The following is a 17,465-nucleotide window of genomic DNA, read 5'->3' on the forward strand; positions in this document are numbered from 1 at the left end:
GGATTAAAGGACTTTAACTTCTGTCTAAATTAGTACCTGAGGATTAAAGGACTTTAACTTCCGTCTAAATTAGTACCTGGGGATTAAAGGACTTTAACTTCCGTCTAAATTAGTACCTGGGGATTAAAGGACTTTAACTTCCGTCTAAATTAGTACCTGAGGATTAAAGGACTTTAACTTCCGTCTAAATTAGTACCTGGGGATTAAAGGACTTTAACTTCCGTCTAAATTAGTACCTGAGGATTAAAGGACTTTAACTTCCGTCTAAATTAGTACCTGGGGATTAAAGGACTTTAACTTCCGTCTAAATTAGTACCTGGGGATTAAAGGACTTTAACTTCCGTCTAAATTAGTACCTGGGGATTAAAGGACTTTAACTTCCGTCTAAATTAGTACCTGAGGATTAAAGGACTTTAACTTCCGTCTAAATTAGTACCTGGGGATTAAAGGACTTTAACTTCCGTCTAAATTAGTACCTGGGGATTAAAGGACTTTAACTTCCGTCTAAATTAGTACCTGAGGATTAAAGGACTTTAACTTCCGTCTAAATTAGTACCTGGGGATTAAAGGACTTTAACTTCCGTCTAAATTAGTACCTGGGGATTAAAGGACAACTTTAGTTTAACTACCTGGGGATTAAAGGACTTTAACTTCTGTCTAAATTAGTACCTGGGGATTAAAGGACAACTTTAGTTTAACTACCTGGGGATTAAAGGACTTTAACTTCCCTCTAAATTAGTACCTGGGGATTAAAGGACTTTAACTTCCCTCTAAATTAGTACCTGGGGATTAAAGGACTTTAACTTCCGTCTAAATTAGTACCTGGGGATTAAAGGACAACTTTAGTTTAACTACCTGGGGATTAAAGGACTTTAACTTCCGTCTAAATTAGTACCTGAGGATTAAAGGACTTTAACTTCTGTCTAAATTAGTACCTGGGGATTAAAGGACTTTAACTTCCGTCTAAATTAGTACCTGGGGATTAAAGGACTTTAACTTCCCTCTAAATTAGTACCTGGGGATTAAAGGACTTTAACTTCTGTCTAAATTAGTACCTGGGGATTAAAGGACTTTAACTTCTGTCTAAATTAGTACCTGGGGATTAAAGGACTTTAACTTCTGTCTAAATTAGTACCTGGGGATTAAAGGACAACTTTAGTTTAACTACCTGGGGATTAAAGGACTTTAACTTCCGTCTAAATTAGTACCTGGGGATTAAAGGACTTTAACTTCCGTCTAAATTAGTACCTGAGGATTAAAGGACTTTAACTTCTGTCTAAATTAGTACCTGGGGATTAAAGGACTTTAACTTCCGTCTAAATTAGTACCTGGGGATTAAAGGACTTTAACTTCCCTCTAAATTAGTACCTGGGGATTAAAGGACAACTTTAGTTTAACTACCTGGGGATTAAAGGACTTTAACTTCCGTCTAAATTAGTACCTGGGGATTAAAGGACTTTAACTTCCGTCTAAATTAGTACCTGGGGATTAAAGGACAACTTTAGTTTAACTACCTGGGGATTAAAGGACTTTAACTTCCGTCTAAATTAGTACCTGAGGATTAAAGGACTTTAACTTCTGTCTAAATTAGTACCTGGGGATTAAAGGACTTTAACTTCTGTCTAAATTAGTACCTGGGGATTAAAGGACTTTAACTTCTGTCTAAATTAGTACCTGAGGATTAAAGGACTTTAACTTCTGTCTAAATTAGTACCTGGGGATTAAAGGACTTTAACTTCTGTCTAAATTAGTACCTGGGGATTAAAGGACTTTAACTTCCGTCTAAATTAGTACCTGAGGATTAAAGGACTTTAACTTCTGTCTAAATTAGTACCTGGGGATTAAAGGACTTTAACTTCCGTCTAAATTAGTACCTGAGGATTAAAGGACTTTAACTTCTGTCTAAATTAGTACCTGGGGATTAAAGGACTTTAACTTCCGTCTAAATTAGTACCTGAGGATTAAAGGACTTTAACTTCCGTCTAAATTAGTACCTGAGGATTAAAGGACTTTAACTTCCGTCTAAATTAGTACCTGGGGATTAAAGGACTTTAACTTCTGTCTAAATTAGTACCTGAGGATTAAAGGACTTTAACTTCTGTCTAAATTAGTACCTGGGGATTAAAGGACTTTAACTTCCGTCTAAATTAGTACCTGAGGATTAAAGGACTTTAACTTCTGTCTAAATTAGTACCTGGGGATTAAAGGACTTTAACTTCTGTCTAAATTAGTACCTGAGGATTAAAGGACTTTAACTTCTGTCTAAATTAGTACCTGGGGATTAAAGGACTTTAACTTCCGTCTAAATTAGTACCTGGGGATTAAAGGACAACTTTAGTTTAACTACCTGGGGATTAAAGGACTTTAACTTCCGTCTAAATTAGTACCTGGGGATTAAAGGACAACTTTAGTTTAACTACCTGGGGATTAAAGGACTTTAACTTCCGTCTAAATTAGTACCTGGGGATTAAAGGACAACTTTAGTTTAACTACCTGGGGATTAAAGGACTTTAACTAACGTCTAAATTAGTACCTGAGGATTAAAGGACTTTAACTTCTGTCTAAATTAGTACCTGGGGATTAAAGGACTTTAACTTCCGTCTAAATTAGTACCTGGGGATTAAAGGACTTTAACTTCTGTCTAAATTAGTACCTGGGGATTAAAGGACTTTAACTTCCGTCTAAATTAGTACCTGGGGATTAAAGGACTTTAACTTCCCTCTAAATTAGTACCTGGGGATTAAAGGACTTTAACTTCCCTCTAAATTAGTACCTGGGGATTAAAGGACAACTTTAGTTTAACTACCTGGGGATTAAAGGACTTTAACTTCCGTCTAAATTAGTACCTGGGGATTAAAGGACTTTAACTTCCCTCTAAATTAGTACCTGGGGATTAAAGGACAACTTTAGTTTAACTACCTGGGGATTAAAGGACTTTAACTTCCGTCTAAATTAGTACCTGGGGATTAAAGGACAACTTTAGTTTAACTACCTGGGGATTAAAGGACTTTAACTTCCGTCTAAATCAGTACTTTGGGATTAAAGGACAACTTTAGTTTAACTACCTGGGGATTAAAGGACTTTAACTTCCGTCTAAATTAGTACCTGGGGATTAAAGGACTTTAACTTCCGTCTAAATTAGTACCTGGGGATTAAAGGACAACTTTAGTTTAACTACCTGGGGATTAAAGGACTTTAACTTCCGTCTAAATTAGTACCTGGGGATTAAAGGACTTTAACTTCTGTCTAAATTAGTACCTGGGGATTAAAGGACAACTTTAGTTTAACTACCTGGGGATTAAAGGACTTTAACTTCCCTCTAAATTAGTACCTGGGGATTAAAGGACTTTAACTTCTGTCTAAATTAGTACCTGGGGATTAAAGGACAACTTTAGTTTAACTACCTGAGGATTAAAGGACTTTAACTTCCGTCTAAATTAGTACCTGGGGATTAAAGGACAACTTTAGTTTAACTACCTGGGGATTAAAGGACTTTAACTTCCGTCTAAATTAGTACCTGGGGATTAAAGGACAACTTTAGTTTAACTACCTGAGGATTAAAGGACTTTAACTTCCGTCTAAATTAGTACCTGGGGATTAAAGGACAACTTTAGTTTAACTACCTGGGGATTAAAGGACTTTAACTTCCGTCTAAATTAGTACCTGGGGATTAAAGGACAACTTTAGTTTAACTACCTGGGGATTAAAGGACTTTAACTTCCGTCTAAATTAGTACCTGGGGATTAAAGGACAACTTTAGTTTAACTACCTGAGGATTAAAGGACTTTAACTTCCGTCTAAATTAGTACCTGGGGATTAAAGGACAACTTTAGTTTAACTACCTGGGGATTAAAGGACTTTAACTTCCGTCTAAATTAGTACCTGGGGATTAAAGGACTTTAACTTCCGTCTAAATTAGTACCTGGGGATTAAAGGACTTTAACTTCCGTCTAAATTAGTACCTGGGGATTAAAGGACTTTAACTTCCCTCTAAATTAGTACCTGGGGATTAAAGGACAACTTTAGTTTAACTACCTGGGGATTAAAGGACTTTAACTTCCGTCTAAATTAGTACCTGGGGATTAAAGGACTTTAACTTCCGTCTAAATTAGTACCTGGGGATTAAAGGACTTTAACTTCCCTCTAAATTAGTACCTGGGGATTAAAGGACAACTTTAGTTTAACTACCTGGGGATTAAAGGACAACTTTAGTTTAACTACCTGGGGATTAAAGGACTTTAACTTCCGTCTAAATTAGTACCTGGGGATTAAAGGACTTTAACTTCCGTCTAAATTAGTACCTGGGGATTAAAGGACTTTAACTTCCCTCTAAATTAGTACCTGGGGATTAAAGGACAACTTTAGTTTAACTACCTGGGGATTAAAGGACAACTTTAGTTTAACTACCTGGGGATTAAAGGACTTTAACTTCCGTCTAAATTAGTACCTGGGGATTAAAGGACAACTTTAGTTTAACTACCTGGGGATTAAAGGACTTTAACTTCCGTCTAAATCAGTACTTTGGGATTAAAGGACAACTTTAGTTTAACTACCTGGGGATTAAAGGACTTTAACTTCCGTCTAAATTAGTACCTGGGGATTAAAGGACTTTAACTTCCGTCTAAATTAGTACCTGGGGATTAAAGGACAACTTTAGTTTAACTACCTGGGGATTAAAGGACTTTAACTTCCGTCTAAATTAGTACCTGAGGATTAAAGGACAACTTTAGTTTAACTACCTGGGGATTAAAGGACTTTAACTTCCGTCTAAATTAGTACCTGGGGATTAAAGGACTTTAACTTCTGTCTAAATTAGTACCTGGGGATTAAAGGACTTTAACTTCTGTCTAAATTAGTACCTGGGGATTAAAGGACAACTTTAGTTTAACTACCTGGGGATTAAAGGACTTTAACTTCCGTCTAAATTAGTACCTGGGGATTAAAGGACTTTAACTTCCGTCTAAATTAGTACCTGGGGATTAAAGGACAACTTTAGTTTAACTACCTGGGGATTAAAGGACTTTAACTTCCGTCTAAATTAGTACCTGGGGATTAAAGGACAACTTTAGTTTAACTACCTGGGGATTAAAGGACTTTAACTTCCGTCTAAATTAGTACCTGGGGATTAAAGGACAACTTTAGTTTAACTACCTGAGGATTAAAGGACTTTAACTAACGTCTAAATTAGTACCTGGGGATTAAAGGACAACTTTAGTTTAACTACCTGGGGATTAAAGGACTTTAACTTCCGTCTAAATTAGTACCTGAGGATTAAAGGACAACTTTAGTTTAACTACCTGGGGATTAAAGGACTTTAACTTCCGTCTAAATTAGTACCTGGGGATTAAAGGACTTTAACTTCCGTCTAAATTAGTACCTGAGGATTAAAGGACAACTTTAGTTTAACTACCTGGGGATTAAAGGACTTTAACTTCCGTCTAAATTAGTACCTGGGGATTAAAGGACTTTAACTTCCGTCTAAATTAGTACCTGGGGATTAAAGGACAACTTTAGTTTAACTACCTGGGGATTAAAGGACTTTAACTTCCGTCTAAATTAGTACCTGGGGATTAAAGGACAACTTTAGTTTAACTACCTGGGGATTAAAGGACTTTAACTTCCGTCTAAATTAGTACCTGGGGATTAAAGGACAACTTTAGTTTAACTACCTGAGGATTAAAGGACTTTAACTAACGTCTAAATTAGTACCTGGGGATTAAAGGACAACTTTAGTTTAACTACCTGGGGATTAAAGGACTTTAACTTCCGTCTAAATTAGTACCTGAGGATTAAAGGACAACTTTAGTTTAACTACCTGGGGATTAAAGGACTTTAACTTCCGTCTAAATTAGTACCTGGGGATTAAAGGACAACTTTAGTTTAACTACCTGGGGATTAAAGGACTTTAACTTCCGTCTAAATTAGTACCTGGGGATTAAAGGACCACTTTAGTTTAACTACCTGGGGATTAAAGGACTTTAACTAACGTCTAAATTAGTACCTGGGGATTAAAGGACAACTTTAGTTTAACTACCTGGGGATTAAAGGACTTTAACTTCCGTCTAAATTAGTACCTGGGGATTAAAGGACAACTTTAGTTTAACTACCTGGGGATTAAAGGACTTTAACTTCCGTCTAAATTAGTACCTGAGGATTAAAGGACAACTTTAGTTTAACTACCTGGGGATTAAAGGACTTTAACTTCCGTCTAAATTAGTACCTGGGGATTAAAGGACAACTTTAGTTTAACTACCTGGGGATTAAAGGACTTTAACTAACGTCTAAATTAGTACCTGGGGATTAAAGGACAACTTTAGTTTAACTACCTGGGGATTAAAGGACTTTAACTAACGTCTAAATTAGTACCTGGGGATTAAAGGACAACTTTAGTTTAACTACCTGGGGATTAAAGGACTTTAACTTCCGTCTAAATTAGTACCTGGGGATTAAAGGACTTTAACTTCCGTCTAAATTAGTACCTGGGGATTAAAGGACTTTAACTTCCGTCTAAATTAGTACCTGGGGATTAAAGGACAACTTTAGTTTAACTACCTGGGGATTAAAGGACTTTAACTTCCGTCTAAATTAGTACCTGGGGATTAAAGGACTTTAACTTCCGTCTAAATTAGTACCTGGGGATTAAAGGACTTTAACTTCCGTCTAAATTAGTACCTGGGGATTAAAGGACAACTTTAGTTTAACTACCTGGGGATTAAAGGACTTTAACTTCCGTCTAAATTAGTACCTGGGGATTAAAGGACTTTAACTTCCGTCTAAATTAGTACCTGGGGATTAAAGGACTTTAACTTCCGTCTAAATTAGTACCTGGGGATTAAAGGACTTTAACTTCCGTCTAAATTAGTACCTGGGGATTAAAGGACAACTTTAGTTTAACTACCTGGGGATTAAAGGACTTTAACTTCCGTCTAAATTAGTACCTGGGGATTAAAGGACAACTTTAGTTTAACTACCTGGGGATTAAAGGACTTTAACTTCCGTCTAAATTAGTACCTGGGGATTAAAGGACAACTTTAGTTTAACTACCTGGGGATTAAAGGACTTTAACTTCCGTCTAAATTAGTACCTGAGGATTAAAGGACTTTAACTTCCGTCTAAATTAGTACCTGGGGATTAAAGGACAACTTTAGTTTAACTACCTGGGGATTAAAGGACTTTAACTTCCGTCTAAATTAGTACCTGGGGATTAAAGGACAACTTTAGTTTAACTACCTGGGGATTAAAGGACTTTAACTTCCGTCTAAATTAGTACCTGAGGATTAAAGGACAACTTTAGTTTAACTACCTGGGGATTAAAGGACTTTAACTTCCGTCTAAATTAGTACCTGGGGATTAAAGGACAACTTTAGTTTAACTACCTGGGGATTAAAGGACTTTAACTTCCGTCTAAATTAGTACCTGGGGATTAAAGGACTTTAACTTCCGTCTAAATTAGTACCTGAGGATTAAAGGACTTTAACTTCTGTCTAAATTAGTACCTGGGGATTAAAGGACTTTAACTTCTGTCTAAATTAGTACCTGGGGATTAAAGGACTTTAACTTCCGTCTAAATTAGTACCTGGGGATTAAAGGACTTTAACTTCCGTCTAAATTAGTACCTGGGGATTAAAGGACTTTAACTTCTGTCTAAATTAGTACCTGGGGATTAAAGGACTTTAACTTCCGTCTAAATTAGTACCTGGGGATTAAAGGACAACTTTAGTTTAACTACCTGGGGATTAAAGGACTTTAACTTCCGTCTAAATTAGTACCTGAGGATTAAAGGACAACTTTAGTTTAACTACCTGGGGATTAAAGGACTTTAACTTCCGTCTAAATTAGTACCTGGGGATTAAAGGACTTTAACTTCCGTCTAAATTAGTACCTGGGGATTAAAGGACTTTAACTTCCGTCTAAATTAGTACCTGAGGATTAAAGGACTTTAACTTCCGTCTAAATTAGTACCTGGGGATTAAAGGACTTTAACTTCTGTCTAAATTAGTACCTGGGGATTAAAGGACAACTTTAGTTTAACTACCTGGGGATTAAAGGACTTTAACTTCCGTCTAAATTAGTACCTGGGGATTAAAGGACAACTTTAGTTTAACTACCTGGGGATTAAAGGACTTTAACTTCCGTCTAAATTAGTACCTGAGGATTAAAGGACTTTAACTTCCGTCTAAATTAGTACCTGAGGATTAAAGGACTTTAACTTCCGTCTAAATTAGTACCTGGGGATTAAAGGACTTTAACTTCCGTCTAAATTAGTACCTGGGGATTAAAGGACTTTAACTTCCGTCTAAATTAGTACCTGGGGATTAAAGGACTTTAACTTCCGTCTAAATTAGTACCTGGGGATTAAAGGACTTTAACTTCCGTCTAAATTAGTACCTGGGGATTAAAGGACAACTTTAGTTTAACTACCTGGGGATTAAAGGACTTTAACTTCCGTCTAAATTAGTACCTGGGGATTAAAGGACAACTTTAGTTTAACTACCTGGGGATTAAAGGACTTTAACTTCCGTCTAAATTAGTACCTGAGGATTAAAGGACTTTAACTTCCGTCTAAATTAGTACCTGGGGATTAAAGGACTTTAACTTCCGTCTAAATTAGTACCTGGGGATTAAAGGACAACTTTAGTTTAACTACCTGGGGATTAAAGGACTTTAACTTCCGTCTAAATTAGTACCTGGGGATTAAAGGACAACTTTAGTTTAACTACCTGGGGATTAAAGGACTTTAACTTCCGTCTAAATTAGTACCTGGGGATTAAAGGACAACTTTAGTTTAACTACCTGGGGATTAAAGGACTTTAACTTCCGTCTAAATTAGTACCTGAGGATTAAAGGACAACTTTAGTTTAACTACCTGGGGATTAAAGGACTTTAACTAACGTCTAAATTAGTACCTGGGGATTAAAGGACAACTTTAGTTTAACTACCTGGGGATTAAAGGACTTTAACTTCCGTCTAAATTAGTACCTGAGGATTAAAGGACTTTAACTTCCGTCTAAATTAGTACCTGAGGATTAAAGGACTTTAACTTCCGTCTAAATTAGTACCTGAGGATTAAAGGACTTTAACTTCCGTCTAAATTAGTACCTGGGGATTAAAGGACAACTTTAGTTTAACTACCTGGGGATTAAAGGACTTTAACTAACGTCTAAATTAGTACCTGGGGATTAAAGGACAACTTTAGTTTAACTACCTGGGGATTAAAGGACTTTAACTTCCGTCTAAATTAGTACCTGGGGATTAAAGGACTTTAACTTCTGTCTAAATTAGTACCTGAGGATTAAAGGACAACTTTAGTTTAACTACCTGGGGATTAAAGGACTTTAACTTCCGTCTAAATTAGTACCTGGGGATTAAAGGACTTTAACTTCTGTCTAAATTAGTACCTGGGGATTAAAGGACAACTTTAGTTTAACTACCTGGGGATTAAAGGACTTTAACTTCCGTCTAAATTAGTACCTGAGGATTAAAGGACTTTAACTTCCGTCTAAATTAGTACCTGGGGATTAAAGGACTTTAACTTCCGTCTAAATTAGTACCTGGGGATTAAAGGACTTTAACTTCCGTCTAAATTAGTACCTGGGGATTAAAGGACAACTTTAGTTTAACTACCTGGGGATTAAAGGACTTTAACTTCCGTCTAAATTAGTACCTGGGGATTAAAGGACAACTTTAGTTTAACTACCTGGGGATTAAAGGACTTTAACTTCCGTCTAAATTAGTACCTGGGGATTAAAGGACAACTTTAGTTTAACTACCTGGGGATTAAAGGACTTTAACTTCCGTCTAAATTAGTACCTGGGGATTAAAGGACAACTTTAGTTTAACTACCTGGGGATTAAAGGACTTTAACTTCCGTCTAAATTAGTACCTGAGGATTAAAGGACAACTTTAGTTTAACTACCTGGGGATTAAAGGACTTTAACTAACGTCTAAATTAGTACCTGGGGATTAAAGGACAACTTTAGTTTAACTACCTGGGGATTAAAGGACTTTAACTTCCGTCTAAATTAGTACCTGAGGATTAAAGGACTTTAACTTCCGTCTAAATTAGTACCTGAGGATTAAAGGACTTTAACTTCCGTCTAAATTAGTACCTGAGGATTAAAGGACTTTAACTTCCGTCTAAATTAGTACCTGGGGATTAAAGGACAACTTTAGTTTAACTACCTGGGGATTAAAGGACTTTAACTAACGTCTAAATTAGTACCTGGGGATTAAAGGACAACTTTAGTTTAACTACCTGGGGATTAAAGGACTTTAACTTCCGTCTAAATTAGTACCTGAGGATTAAAGGACAACTTTAGTTTAACTACCTGGGGATTAAAGGACTTTAACTTCCGTCTAAATTAGTACCTGGGGATTAAAGGACAACTTTAGTTTAACTACCTGGGGATTAAAGGACTTTAACTTCCGTCTAAATTAGTACCTGGGGATTAAAGGACAACTTTAGTTTAACTACCTGGGGATTAAAGGACTTTAACTTCCGTCTAAATTAGTACCTGGGGATTAAAGGACTTTAACTTCCGTCTAAATTAGTACCTGGGGATTAAAGGACAACTTTAGTTTAACTACCTGGGGATTAAAGGACTTTAACTAACGTCTAAATTAGTACCTGGGGATTAAAGGACAACTTTAGTTTAACTACCTGGGGATTAAAGGACTTTAACTTCCGTCTAAATTAGTACCTGGGGATTAAAGGACTTTAACTTCCCTCTAAATTAGTACCTGGGGATTAAAGGACTTTAACTTCTGTCTAAATTAGTACCTGGGGATTAAAGGACAACTTTAGTTTAACTACCTGGGGATTAAAGGACTTTAACTTCCGTCTAAATTAGTACCTGAGGATTAAAGGACTTTAACTTCCGTCTAAATTAGTACCTGGGGATTAAAGGACTTTAACTTCCGTCTAAATTAGTACCTGGGGATTAAAGGACAACTTTAGTTTAACTACCTGGGGATTAAAGGACTTTAACTTCCGTCTAAATTAGTACCTGGGGATTAAAGGACAACTTTAGTTTAACTACCTGGGGATTAAAGGACTTTAACTTCCGTCTAAATTAGTACCTGGGGATTAAAGGACAACTTTAGTTTAACTACCTGGGGATTAAAGGACTTTAACTTCCGTCTAAATTAGTACCTGGGGATTAAAGGACAACTTTAGTTTAACTACCTGGGGATTAAAGGACTTTAACTTCCGTCTAAATTAGTACCTGGGGATTAAAGGACAACTTTAGTTTAACTACCTGGGGATTAAAGGACTTTAACTTCCGTCTAAATTAGTACCTGAGGATTAAAGGACAACTTTAGTTTAACTACCTGGGGATTAAAGGACTTTAACTAACGTCTAAATTAGTACCTGGGGATTAAAGGACAACTTTAGTTTAACTACCTGGGGATTAAAGGACTTTAACTTCCGTCTAAATTAGTACCTGAGGATTAAAGGACTTTAACTTCCGTCTAAATTAGTACCTGAGGATTAAAGGACTTTAACTTCCGTCTAAATTAGTACCTGAGGATTAAAGGACTTTAACTTCCGTCTAAATTAGTACCTGGGGATTAAAGGACAACTTTAGTTTAACTACCTGGGGATTAAAGGACTTTAACTAACGTCTAAATTAGTACCTGGGGATTAAAGGACAACTTTAGTTTAACTACCTGGGGATTAAAGGACTTTAACTTCCGTCTAAATTAGTACCTGAGGATTAAAGGACAACTTTAGTTTAACTACCTGGGGATTAAAGGACTTTAACTTCCGTCTAAATTAGTACCTGGGGATTAAAGGACAACTTTAGTTTAACTACCTGGGGATTAAAGGACTTTAACTTCCGTCTAAATTAGTACCTGGGGATTAAAGGACAACTTTAGTTTAACTACCTGGGGATTAAAGGACTTTAACTTCCGTCTAAATTAGTACCTGGGGATTAAAGGACTTTAACTTCCGTCTAAATTAGTACCTGGGGATTAAAGGACAACTTTAGTTTAACTACCTGGGGATTAAAGGACTTTAACTAACGTCTAAATTAGTACCTGGGGATTAAAGGACAACTTTAGTTTAACTACCTGGGGATTAAAGGACTTTAACTTCCGTCTAAATTAGTACCTGAGGATTAAAGGACAACTTTAGTTTAACTACCTGGGGATTAAAGGACTTTAACTAACGTCTAAATTAGTACCTGGGGATTAAAGGACAACTTTAGTTTAACTACCTGGGGATTAAAGGACTTTAACTTCCGTCTAAATTAGTACCTGGGGATTAAAGGACAACTTTAGTTTAACTACCTGGGGATTAAAGGACTTTAACTTCCGTCTAAATTAGTACCTGGGGATTAAAGGACAACTTTAGTTTAACTACCTGAGGATTAAAGGACTTTAACTAACGTCTAAATTAGTACCTGGGGATTAAAGGACTTTAACTTCCGTCTAAATTAGTACCTGGGGATTAAAGGACAACTTTAGTTTAACTACCTGGGGATTAAAGGACTTTAACTTCCGTCTAAATTAGTACCTGGGGATTAAAGGACTTTAACTTCCGTCTAAATTAGTACCTGGGGATTAAAGGACTTTAACTAACGTCTAAATTAGTACCTGGGGATTAAAGGACAACTTTAGTTTAACTACCTGGGGATTAAAGGACTTTAACTTCCGTCTAAATTAGTACCTGAGGATTAAAGGACTTTAACTTCCGTCTAAATTAGTACCTGGGGATTAAAGGACTTTAACTTCCGTCTAAATTAGTACCTGGGGATTAAAGGACTTTAACTTCCGTCTAAATTAGTACCTGGGGATTAAAGGACAACTTTAGTTTAACTACCTGGGGATTAAAGGACTTTAACTTCCGTCTAAATTAGTACCTGGGGATTAAAGGACAACTTTAGTTTAACTACCTGGGGATTAAAGGACAACTTTAGTTTAACTACCTGGGGATTAAAGGACAACTTTAGTTTAACTACCTGGGGATTAAAGGACTTTAACTTCCGTCTAAATTAGTACCTGGGGATTAAAGGACAACTTTAGTTTAACTACCTGGGGATTAAAGGACTTTAACTTCCGTCTAAATTAGTACCTGGGGATTAAAGGACTTTAACTTCCGTCTAAATTAGTACCTGGGGATTAAAGGACTTTAACTTCCGTCTAAATTAGTACCTGGGGATTAAAGGACTTTAACTTCTGTCTAAATTAGTACCTGAGGATTAAAGGACTTTAACTTCCGTCTAAATTAGTACCTGGGGATTAAAGGACTTTAACTTCCGTCTAAATTAGTACCTGGGGATTAAAGGACTTTAACTTCCGTCTAAATTAGTACCTGGGGATTAAAGGACTTTAACTTCTGTCTAAATTAGTACCTGGGGATTAAAGGACTTTAACTTCCGTCTAAATTAGTACCTGGGGATTAAAGGACTTTAACTTCCGTCTAAATTAGTACCTGGGGATTAAAGGACTTTAACTTCCGTCTAAATTAGTACCTGGGGATTAAAGGACAACTTTAGTTTAACTACCTGGGGATTAAAGGACTTTAACTTCCGTCTAAATTAGTACCTGGGGATTAAAGGACTTTAACTTCCGTCTAAATTAGTACCTGGGGATTAAAGGACAACTTTAGTTTAACTACCTGGGGATTAAAGGACTTTAACTTCCGTCTAAATTAGTACCTGGGGATTAAAGGACTTTAACTTCCGTCTAAATTAGTACCTGGGGATTAAAGGACAACTTTAGTTTAACTACCTGGGGATTAAAGGACTTTAACTTCTGTCTAAATTAGTACCTGGGGATTAAAGGACTTTAACTTCCGTCTAAATTAGTACCTGGGGATTAAAGGACAACTTTAGTTTAACTACCTGGGGATTAAAGGACTTTAACTTCTGTCTAAATTAGTACCTGGGGATTAAAGGACTTTAACTTCCGTCTAAATTAGTACCTGGGGATTAAAGGACAACTTTAGTTTAACTACCTGGGGATTAAAGGACTTTAACTTCCGTCTAAATTAGTACCTGAGGATTAAAGGACAACTTTAGTTTAACTACCTGGGGATTAAAGGACTTTAACTTCCGTCTAAATTAGTACCTGGGGATTAAAGGACTTTAACTTCCGTCTAAATTAGTACCTGGGGATTAAAGGACTTTAACTTCCGTCTAAATTAGTACCTGGGGATTAAAGGACTTTAACTTCCGTCTAAATTAGTACCTGGGGATTAAAGGACAACTTTAGTTTAACTACCTGGGGATTAAAGGACTTTAACTTCCGTCTAAATTAGTACCTGGGGATTAAAGGACTTTAACTTCCGTCTAAATTAGTACCTGGGGATTAAAGGACAACTTTAGTTTAACTACCTGGGGATTAAAGGACTTTAACTTCCGTCTAAATTAGTACCTGGGGATTAAAGGACTTTAACTTCCGTCTAAATTAGTACCTGGGGATTAAAGGACAACTTTAGTTTAACTACCTGGGGATTAAAGGACTTTAACTTCTGTCTAAATTAGTACCTGGGGATTAAAGGACTTTAACTTCCGTCTAAATTAGTACCTGGGGATTAAAGGACAACTTTAGTTTAACTACCTGGGGATTAAAGGACTTTAACTTCTGTCTAAATTAGTACCTGGGGATTAAAGGACTTTAACTTCCGTCTAAATTAGTACCTGGGGATTAAAGGACAACTTTAGTTTAACTACCTGGGGATTAAAGGACTTTAACTTCCGTCTAAATTAGTACCTGGGGATTAAAGGACAACTTTAGTTTAACTACCTGGGGATTAAAGGACTTTAACTTCCGTCTAAATTAGTACCTGGGGATTAAAGGACAACTTTAGTTTAACTACCTGGGGATTAAAGGACTTTAACTTCCGTCTAAATTAGTACCTGGGGATTAAAGGACAACTTTAGTTTAACTACCTGGGGATTAAAGGACTTTAACTTCTGTCTAAATTAGTACCTGGGGATTAAAGGACAACTTTAGTTTAACTACCTGGGGATTAAAGGACTTTAACTTCCGTCTAAATTAGTACCTGGGGATTAAAGGACAACTTTAGTTTAACTACCTGGGGATTAAAGGACTTTAACTTCTGTCTAAATTAGTACCTGGGGATTAAAGGACTTTAACTTCCGTCTAAATTAGTACCTGGGGATTAAAGGACAACTTTAGTTTAACTACCTGGGGATTAAAGGACTTTAACTTCCGTCTAAATTAGTACCTGGGGATTAAAGGACTTTAACTTCCGTCTAAATTAGTACCTGGGGATTAAAGGACTTTAACTTCTGTCTAAATTAGTACCTGGGGATTAAAGGACTTTAACTTCTGTCTAAATTAGTACCTGGGGATTAAAGGACTTTAACTTCCGTCTAAATTAGTACCTGGGGATTAAAGGACAACTTTAGTTTAACTACTTGGGGATTAAAGGACTTTAACTTCCGTCTAAATTAGTACCTGGGGATTAAAGGACTTTAACTTCCGTCTAAATTAGTACCTGGGGATTAAAGGACTTTAACTTCCGTCTAAATTAGTACCTGGGGATTAAAGGACAACTTTAGTTTAACTACCTGGGGATTAAAGGACAACTTTAGTTTAACTACCTGGGGATTAAAGGACTTTAACTTCTGTCTAAATTAGTACCTGGGGATTAAAGGACTTTAACTTCTGTCTAAATTAGTACCTGGGGATTAAAGGACAACTTTAGTTTAACTACCTGGGGATTAAAGGACTTTAACTTCCGTCTAAATTAGTACCTGGGGATTAAAGGACTTTAACTTCCGTCTAAATTAGTACCTGGGGATTAAAGGACAACTTTAGTTTAACTACCTGGGGATTAAAGGACTTTAACTTCCGTCTAAATTAGTACCTGAGGATTAAAGGACAACTTTAGTTTAACTACCTGGGGATTAAAGGACTTTAACTTCTGTCTAAATTAGTACCTGGGGATTAAAGGACTTTAACTTCTGTCTAAATTAGTACCTGGGGATTAAAGGACTTTAACTTCCGTCTAAATTAGTACCTGGGGATTAAAGGACTTTAACTTCCGTCTAAATTAGTACCTGGGGATTAAAGGACTTTAACTTCCGTCTAAATTAGTACCTGGGGATTAAAGGACAACTGTAGTTTAACTACCTGGGGATTAAAGGACTTTAACTTCCGTCTAAATTAGTACCTGGGGATTAAAGGACAACTTTAGTTTAACTACCTGGGGATTAAAGGACTTTAACTTCCGTCTAAATTAGTACCTGGGGATTAAAGGACAACTTTAGTTTAACTACCTGGGGATTAAAGGACTTTAACTTCCGTCTAAATTAGTACCTGGGGATTAAAGGACTTTAACTTCCGTCTAAATTAGTACCTGGGGATTAAAGGACAACTTTAGTTTAACTACCTGGGGATTAAAGGACTTTAACTTCCGTCTAAATTAGTACCTGGGGATTAAAGGACTTTAACTTCCGTCTAAATTAGTACCTGGGGATTAAAGGACTTTAACTTCCGTCTAAATTAGTACCTGAGGATTAAAGGACAACTTTAGTTTAACTACCTGGGGATTAAAGGACTTTAACTTCCGTCTAAATTAGTACCTGGGGATTAAAGGACAACTTTAGTTTAACTACCTGGGGATTAAAGGACTTTAACTTCCGTCTAAATTAGTACCTGGGGATTAAAGGACTTTAACTTCCGTCTAAATTAGTACCTGGGGATTAAAGGACTTTAACTTCCGTCTAAATTAGTACCTGGGGATTAAAGGACTTTAACTTCCGTCTAAATTAGTACCTGGGGATTAAAGGACTTTAACTTCCGTCTAAATTAGTACCTGGGGATTAAAGGACTTTAACTTCCGTCTAAATTAGTACCTGGGGATTAAAGGACTTTAACTTCCGTCTAAATTAGTACATGGGGATTAAAGGACTTTAACTTCCGTCTAAATTAGTACCTGGGGATTAAAGGACAACTTTAGTTTAACTACCTGGGGATTAAAGGACTTTAACTTCCGTCTAAATTAGTACCTGGGGATTAAAGGACTTTAACTTCCGTCTAAATTAGTACCTGGGGATTAAAGGACAACTTTAGTTTAACTACCTGGGGATTAAAGGACTTTAACTTCCGTCTAAATTAGTACCTGGGGATTAAAGGACTTTAACTTCCGTCTAAATTAGTACCTGGGGATTAAAGGACTTTAACTTCCGTCTAAATTAGTACCTGGGGATTAAAGGACTTTAACTTCCGTCTAAATTAGTACCTGGGGATTAAAGGACTTTAACTTCCGTCTAAATTAGTACATGGGGATTAAAGGACTTTAACTTCCGTCTAAATTAGTACCTGGGGATTAAAGGACTTTAACTTCCGTCTAAATTAGTACCTGGGGATTAAAGGACTTTAACTTCCGTCTAAATTAGTACCTGGGGATTAAAGGACTTTAACTAACGTCTAAATTAGTACCTGGGGATTAAAGGACTTTAACTTCCGTCTAAATTAGTACCTGG

Source organism: Electrona antarctica (assembly GCF_951216825.1).
Source record: "Electrona antarctica genome assembly, chromosome: 11".
Taxonomy (NCBI): domain Eukaryota; kingdom Metazoa; phylum Chordata; class Actinopteri; order Myctophiformes; family Myctophidae; genus Electrona; species Electrona antarctica.